The following is a 9,015-nucleotide window of genomic DNA, read 5'->3' as shown; positions in this document are numbered from 1 at the left end:
CAAGAGTCACATGCTCTTCCAACCAAGCTAGCCAGGTGCCCCACATTCCATTTTGAAGCCACTTTTTCCATTTTGAAACAAAATTCGGGGTAGAACTCTTCACAGGAACACATTTCTTCTGCATACTCACATACCAAGGTACACGAAGAATTCACGTGGAGAATTGTGAAGTTCATCTTGTCTTTCAGGTAAGTAGTGAATTCTTCCATTATTTTCTAATGGAAATCTAGAAATTTCTAATTTCTAGGATTAGGAATTTGGCCCCTTTTATTGTCAGAGAACAATTGCATGATTTTTCATTGCCATTGTTAATGATTTATGCATTCTGACACCACTTCCCATTCCACATGGCTACAGAAGACATTCATGTAAGGACTTCTGGGTAATAAGGTGGAGTCTGAGCTATGAGTTAGACAGGAAGTCATCCCCTGCATTGTTCCCATGTGGAGAAATCCCAGATGATGGCCACAGCACGGCGATGGCTAGTGATGTGAGAAAATATTCTCTAAACACCTGAGATATAAGAGAAGCTATTTTAGATCTCTTTTGAAGTCAGCATGACTATATAGAAACTTTGTTTAAACCAAAATTCTGATTTATAGGGGCACCTGGGTGGCTCAGTGGGTTAAGCCTCTGCCTCAACTCAGGTCATGATCTCAGGGTCCTGGGATCGAGCCCCACATTGGGCTCTCTGCTCAGCAAGGAGCCTGCTTTCCCCCCACCCCCCGCCTGTCTTTCTGCCTACTTATGATCTCTCTCTCTGTGTCAAACAAATAAATATTTTTTTTTAAATCCTGATTTATGGCTGCACTGTACACCTGCTTTGTGAATAGTAGCCTAAAGGAAAACAATCCTGTCCTTAAGATAGAGATCAATACTCTTAATCTCTGCATTCCTTGACATTAAACTTGTGATTCCTGCCTATATGGTAATCTGTAATCTTTCAAGCTTTTACAAGATGTAAAAAATATATCACCCTTGAAAACTACTCATTCTTCAGAGCACTGTCTTTCCTGTGAAAAGTGTGTTTCCCAGGCAGCTATCCTCACTTGGGCTCCAATAAAACTCTTACTTTTAGAGATTCTCAAAGGTTTGTTCATTTTGTTCCGACAGCACAGCTTGCCAAAGTGACAGCTGTGTTTGCACTCTAATATATCTTTCTATTCACTCAAATAAGTAACAAAGAAATGCTACTGACCACCCTTACAGAAAACAAATGTGTTGTATATGTTAAAACTGCAAGAAACATTCCCAGCCCTCAGCAATAGAAAGGGCCAATTGCATTGGTCCTCCAAAAGCCGGGTTTATAACTGCCCACCCACTCAGGCTCTCCCAATTGTTGTGAACAAGGACACACTCCCCCAGACAGTGGCAGAGATGTTGCTGGTGACAAAGACTTTTACTCTATCATTACATGAGTTCATGGAGGAGTAAACCTATGACCTTGACCTCAATGACAGAATGGCCAAGTTAGTCAGGCCAACTGACCCAGACTGACTACACGAGGTGTGGGAAACATGCTGACCTTTAAAAGTCAGCTCGCTCTGTAGGTAGAGGAGAGAAATGTAGACAGTGCTCCCTCTTATGAAAAGCCTATGAGGCCCGAGCTTTGGAACTTTAGAAACGTCAGTCACAATTTTGAATTCACAGTAAATACAACAATAGAACTTCATGTCAGCATCTGGATATGAGCCAAACATGTAGATTAATTATAAATATTGCATGTTCTAGAAATAATGCATACTAATTTTTTGCCAAGAGACCACTTACCCTTGTAGTTACGTTGACACACACACTAAAAAATGTGGAGGCAACCACAGTCAGCATGATTACATTTGATGGCTATAATAGCTGGTTACAAAGAGGTGCACATTTTTTATCCTTTGCATATTGATATGCTGACATGTTTGGAAAGTTTTTATGAATAAGTTACTTTCATTTCCAAGAAATGCATTTCCCAAAATGTATATTTTAAAGGAAAAGCATAAAAGGAGTTTCATGACTTATAGCAGAAAGGACAAAACTGTGGATTTTTGTCTTCATGTAATAAAATGGTAGAATCGTTTACATTGAAACCACAGCACTATGTCCGATTAAGTGGCATGTACTTGGTAATTGCTCTCTTTTAGTATAACTTTCAGCACATATTTATGTCTGCTTTAATTGTGGTGAATATGAAATGACACACTTATAAATACCAGAAAAGCATGTTGATTCACTTCATCACATTGGTGTGGTGGTAGACAATGTGCTACCTCCCCCTGGGGAAAGGACACGTAAATATCAATACCCTACTAATGCCTCATAAACCCATAAAGCTCAACTGCTTTAGGTTAGCTTTAATCTCATTTGCCAAATTTATTTCCGTTTCTGGTACTAGAAGTCTTTTCTTTTTGTCTTGCAACACAGAAGTTAACTAGAAGGATCTAAGAGCCTGGCTTGTTGGCTTTTTTCCCCCCTGTTTTATTATTTATCATTAGTTTAGCTTCTTGCATTCCTCTCTCAAAGGGCACAAGAAAGCTAGAAACGTAGCCTCTGAGAGTTGGTCTGACCTTTTAATACCACTCTGATGTTTCTAGTTGCCACTCAAAAGCTTTCAAATACCAAGATCCTGGAAATGATACTGGTTGGACAACACATCTGGCCCAAGCCTCACAGTGGTCAGCCATAGCACCAGCCTTTCAAACAAATATACTATCTCCTGGCTCTTCTCCATCCCAAGAATGAAGCAACATAATCAAGGGTGAAGAGAAACTCCATCCAGATTCACACACTCACAGTGCTGCCGTTGTGGCTTTAGAAAGCCAACTACCATGTCTGAAGATGATATGAGTTCATGCATGCAAATGGGTGGCTCCCAGATGCACTGACCTAAGGAGAAAACAATTAAGAAAGCATCAGAAGGAGAAACTTGCAGGACTGCAGCTGCAGAGAGCTGTTGTACTAATACCAGAGAACAACAGGGAGGAGACCAGGGTACATCAATCTCAACATGAAAAACAAAAACAAAAACAAAAACAAGAAATCCAAATTACAAATTAGGCAAATTAGGGAAAGAAGATTCCACTGCATCAAGGAATACAGTGTCTCTAAATGTTATTTCTGTTCTGAGCCCATCATCCAGGATGGAGGTCATTTCTGGCCATCCATCCACTTCCTCCACTTAATCCATTTTATTTAAAACACTTGGATTTTTATGAAGTATCTACTTGGTGCCAGATAATGCCAAGGTTTCATTCAATGAATGTGTGTTGAGCACTTATTGTGTGCAAGACATTTTAATAGGCTCTGGAATATAAAGATAGGCATGGTCTTGCTTCTTCTGAGGATAGTGTAAGAGCTATAAAGCATTTAATGAAACCAACTGATATTCTTGTTGAAGTGACAGTAAAGCTGTCATTGGAGTGTTGAGTTGGCAAGAAATCATGACTTTATGGCACATCACTCTGACAGAAATGTTCTCCCAGCTTGTACTGCACCCCCTGCAATGCTTATAGGTACCAACCTTCAACTTTAAACAAAGAACTGCACTGTTCAAGGAAACCTTTAAAATCCTCTCTGTCAACTACTCCACTTGGCAGCTGAAGGAACAGTCCATAGAAGTAAAGTAGATCGTCCAAGAGAACCAAGTGTATATCTCAAAATGACATGCATGCAAGCCCTTTGAAGGAGCTTTTCCAGTTCTGTTAGAAATGAACCTTCTCCCTGTGACCATTTTCCGAGTGTTCTTGGTACACAGAAGGAGAATACAGGACACTTTCCAAACTTAGAATAGTGTCAAAGAATGGTGGTAGGATCACTGTCGGGAAGACTATGTTATTTTATATTAGAGATGAAAATCACCTAATCATTCTCTGGCAATTACAATTTCACCTTACCGTCATCGATAAATAAATGAATAAATAAATAAATAACTTTTATCCAAAGGAAAAGCAAGCATACTAACAAAAATGTAAAAAAAAAAATCCATGGCAAGTTTGCAGTCTGCTATTATCCCGCTGACAATTAAGTAATTTATCAAAAAGAAAGTGCTGTTTCCCTCCATGGTTTTACATGTGTCTTGGGGGTGGGGCAGGAAAGGTATGTACAGATTGTGCAAACAGTGATCAATAATGCAGTGCAGTCAGGATATTTCTCACATTATGTGCTTCTATGCATTTCTAAGCACACATTATAACTTGTTCCAAAACTTTTTTTCTGTTTTCTGTTGCTTATCCAATAGAATTGTGTTCCCTGACACATAGAGATAAAGAGTACATGGACAAAAAGCCCAAAATGCCAGCTGTCAGGGAGTTGGTAGGCTTGGCCCCTCATTCAGGTGTTCAGCATCACATTTCCCATTCACAGAAATCCTGCTGAAAAGCCTGTGGAAAGCTGAAGGCTAAAGATGGGCATGGTGCCATTATCTTCACCTGTCACTTCATCATTTACATTTGCTGGGGCTGACCTTATTAAAACGGTGGTCCAAGGCAACTTCAGGGACAATGAATGATGGAAGGAGAGAAAACCCTGCCGTGCTGACTTGACCTGTATATGAAGACTTGGAAATCACGCAGCTGTGGCTCTGAAATCTCAGCTATGCCTACCCACAAAATGAATGACTCTAAGCAAATTATTTATTGTTCCTGAGGCTCCAGTTTCTTCATCTTTGAAACAAGAATAAGAGAGCTACCTGAGATTGTCATGAATATCAAATGAGCCAATAAATGAAAAGCTCTTTAGCTCAATTTTGGCACAGAGAAAGCTTGATAAAGGATGGTGATGATGATGGATGCTGATGACAAGGAGGAGGAGGTCTGGTACTCACCAACACAATCTTAGAAATTAGTTCTGCACTCCGCTCCTGATGCTATCCCACTTGGAGGCAGGAGGAGGGAGAGGCAGAGGGCCCTTCAAGTTGAGGAGTCAGTTGAATAACACTCCAAGAAATCTCCCTGGAGCGTGGCCACTTTGGGGGTTATACTCTGAGTTGGAGATTTTCCCAGTTGAGGTAGGATGAAGAGGGATAACAACAGGCCAGTGATTTGTTGACCCCATCTATCCTGAGATTTGACTCTCTATCATTTTTGCTCAGCCAGTAAAACTTCTAGATCTCAGACGAAAGATAATATATCTGTACTCACAGATAAAGCCTGCGTTTAATCTTTGGTTTCCAGTCCACCTGCCTGTGCTCAGAGAGTTGTCCAGCAAAGCAGTGTAATGTGACGGCAAATGCACCAGATTTGGAGTGAGGAGATCAAGCCTCATCAGACTCATCCATGAAATAGGCCCAATGGCAAGGTGCCACCATCCTTGCAGAGCTGCTGAAAATGTGAATAGCTTATAAACAGATAGTAAATATTCCATTGTAGATTTATCAAAGAAAAAACCCCAGAGCCCTTGCACAGTATTTGCTTTACACTGCTTCTGGTGGTGCTGCTGTGTATGACCAGCCCTGGATAAAAGGTGAAAGTTCTCGGAAAGTCACCCCCATCAGCCCTCCAGAGATGAGTCCCTCCTGCCTAATCCCCACAAGCATCCTAGCTTCCAGCCAGACTGAACTTCTTACCTCAGAATATTTTCCCATCCCTATGTGTCTGGGCATATGCACTCCCTTCTTCCTGGAAATACCTTCACCCTTAGATGCCTGGGGTGTCCCCTCCTCTATTCAGGTTTCCAGCCATTTTTGGAAACTTTCATTGCCCCCTTGTTCATGTGTCAGGAAGCCCTGGTATATTTTTCCATCCAAGAACATATGATATGGATGCATTTATTTGTGACCCATCTGGTCATTGAGCCACTTGGGGATTAAGAATGGAGTTCTATGCTGCAGTGTAGTAGCCCAACCCAGCTGGCATCCACAGAGACTTCACCATGTGCTAACCACAGTGCGAAGTTGTTTATGTCGTCTCAGTTAATCCTCACCTATGAAGTAGGACCTACTGTAATTCTTGGTTTGCAGATTCATTGCAAATATTTATTGATATTTATTGTCAAACCTGATTCTCAGAATAGCAAAGAAGTCAGACACAGTCCCAGCTCTCGCTAAACTTTCATTCTCCTGGGATGGAAGAGAAATAGGCAAATAGAGCACTGGGTGTGGTACATACACAAGGAATCTTGGAACACTGAAAAAATAAAATAAAAAAAAAGAAATAAAATATCAAAAGGGTGGTAACTGATGGGAGGAAAATAAAGTAGTCTATTAAAATATTGTGATAGGGGTGAGTGGGTGGCTTGGTTGGTTAAGCATCTGCCTTTGGCTCAGGTCATGATCCCAGGGTCCTGGGATCAAGTCCTACATTGGGCTCCCTGCTCAGTGAAGAGTCTGCTTCTCCCTTTAACTCTGCAGCTCTCCCTGCTTGTATTCTCTGTCAAATAAATAAATAAATTTTTTAAAAAATAAAATAAGATTAAATAAAATATTAGTAATAAAATGTGACTAAAAATAATAAAATATTATTAATAAAAGGTTGCTGAAAGTCTGTTTTAGATTAGATGATTAGGAAATGAGTCCCTGAGGAAGTGATGTTTAAAGACCAGAACAACAAGAGTCTGTCATGCCAAAATCTGGAGAAGAGCATTCCAAGCAGGAGGAACTAAAAGTGCTAAGGCCCTGAGATAGAGACATGATCTTGACAATGAGGAATGGAAGAAGTGCAGGGTGACTGGTGACCTGGGAGTAGCTGGCAAGCTCAAGTGGGAAGTCTGAAGTAGGCCATGAAGAACGTTGTGACACAAGTAAAGACTTTGGGAAGATATTATTGAGTTTTGAACAGGAAGAAGACATCCTATGACCTCCATTTCTCAGAAGATTGTTTGACTTCTGGTAAAGAAAGGAATTTAGAGGGGCAATTGTGGAGGAAGAGTGATAGTATGGAGGTAGAGCTGACCATAGAGTCTATATAGTAATGAAGGTCCTGGGTATTTTAGACTAAAGTGATAGTGACTAACATAGATAACCATTTATGGAATGCTCAACATGTGCTCAGCCCCATTTTAAGTATTTGACAGTCATGAAGTGTTTATTTCTCCCCACAGTCACAGTGATAATGGCCCTTTTTTAATGCCCACTCACAGATGAAGAAGCTGAGATATGGAAGTTAATAATGTGATCAAGGCCACAGGAGAATATGGTAGAGTCAGCATTTCAACTAAAGCAAAGTTTTCCCTGCAGTCAGTATGAACCAAGGGCTGGGAGAAATATTCATTAAGGATGGATGATAGATAGAGAGATAATGATAGATAGGTAGGTAGGTAGGTAGGTAGATAACAACTAGCATGCATTTCCCAAATGCCTGCTGTGAACAAGACCCTATTATACTTTGCACAATACTACCTCATTTTATTATTATAGCCATCTTAATTTGGGATATTAACCACTTCTTATAGATGAGAAAAACAAAAGATCAAGTAGCCTTCCCAAATTCTGCATGGTTACTGTCAGAATTAAATAAGGTAATATGTGCAATGTGCCAGGGGCACATGGTTGGCTCAGTCAGTTGAGCATCCAGCTCTTGAGATCAGCTCAGGTCTCCATCTCAGGGTTATGAGCTCAAGCCCCACATTAAAAAAAAAAAAAAAATGTGCAAAGTGCTCAGCAAATAGCAGGTATCCAATAAAGAGATATTCTTGTGAATTTATTAGAGAGATATTTACGAAGTGCTTATTGTATGCCTTTGCTCATGCTGGTCTTTTCTTTTAAAACATTTACAACAACTTAACAGTAAATTAAAATATTCAGTATTGGGGCATCTGGGAGGCTCAGTCAGTTGGGCCTATGCCTTGGGCTCCGGTCCTGATCCCAGGATCCTGGAATGGAGCCTCCTGTCAGTTTTTACTCCTTTTCTTTTTCTTTTTAACTTTGACTTTAACTTTTTCTTATTTCACCAACACTATCTATCCATTGTTTGCCTCTCAAAGTCCCACTTATTCCATTGTTCAAAGCCTTGTGCAAATTTCATCTCCTTCATGTAGTCACATGGCCAGAGAAAGTTCCAATCTTGTTCCTTTTGTTTGTTTGTTTGTTTGTTGTTTGTTTTTTGTTTTTTGTTTTTTACCCCACTTGCACTTTACTTGGATTTCAGTGATTACTTGAGTCAACTTTTTTCCCGGCTAGAGCCTAAATATTTCAAGAACAGGGGTTTTTCTTATTCATCTTTTAATTTCCTCTAGTTGTGAGTACAATGCCTGATTTCTCAGAGGCATCCTGTAACTATTGTTAGAATTTCTGTATGTCCAGAAAATTTTCTGATTTTGGAAAGAAGATGTAATTGTGGATCACAGGGACTCTAGGAGGATGTGCCACTGTAGTTTAAATTATCATTCAGCATGCTACAGTTGAGACTATACTGGTGACAGTGTGCATGAAGAAGCTGATGACATACAGCAGTTCCCTTTTCCTCCTGCCCCACCTGATGTTCACGGATAGCTACATTATAACCAACCATCCACTGCAAATGAGTATTGCAATATTCGGACATACACTTACAGACAGCTTCAAAATTTCAGCAGACTATACACCATAGAAGGTAGACTCTGGAATCAGTCTTCCTGGGTTTAAATCCATTGTTGTTGCAAACTCTGTGATCTTGGACCTCTTCCTTAATTATCCGATGCTTCAGTTCAAAATGGGGATAACATTACTATCTCCATTACAGGGAGGTAATGATTAAACTGAATAATCCCCATAAAGTCCCTAGTTTATTTTCCAGTATTCTTATTATACTACTAAGACTACTAAGACTTAATAAGCCAGAGTCTGAAGAACTTTAGTTAATGTTAACATGCACAGTTATTAGAAGTTCGGGGAAGCCTTTGGAAGTTATTTTAAGAAAGAAAACTACAGGGGCGCCTGGGTGGCTCAGTGGGTTAAGCCGCTGCCTTCGGCTCAGGTCATGATCTCAGAGTCCTGGGATCGAGCCCCGCATCGGGCTCTCTGCTCTCTAGGGGAGCCTGCTTCTTCCTCTCTCTTTGCCTGCCTCTCTGCCTGCTTGTGATCTCTCTGTCAAATAAATAAATAAAATCTTAAACAAA

Source organism: Enhydra lutris, unplaced genomic scaffold (genome assembly GCF_002288905.1).
Source record: "Enhydra lutris kenyoni isolate GAN:26980312 unplaced genomic scaffold, ASM228890v2 scaffoldscaffold6, whole genome shotgun sequence".
Classification (NCBI taxonomy): Eukaryota; Metazoa; Chordata; class Mammalia; order Carnivora; family Mustelidae; genus Enhydra; species Enhydra lutris.
Note: the sequence above shows the minus strand (reverse complement) of the source record.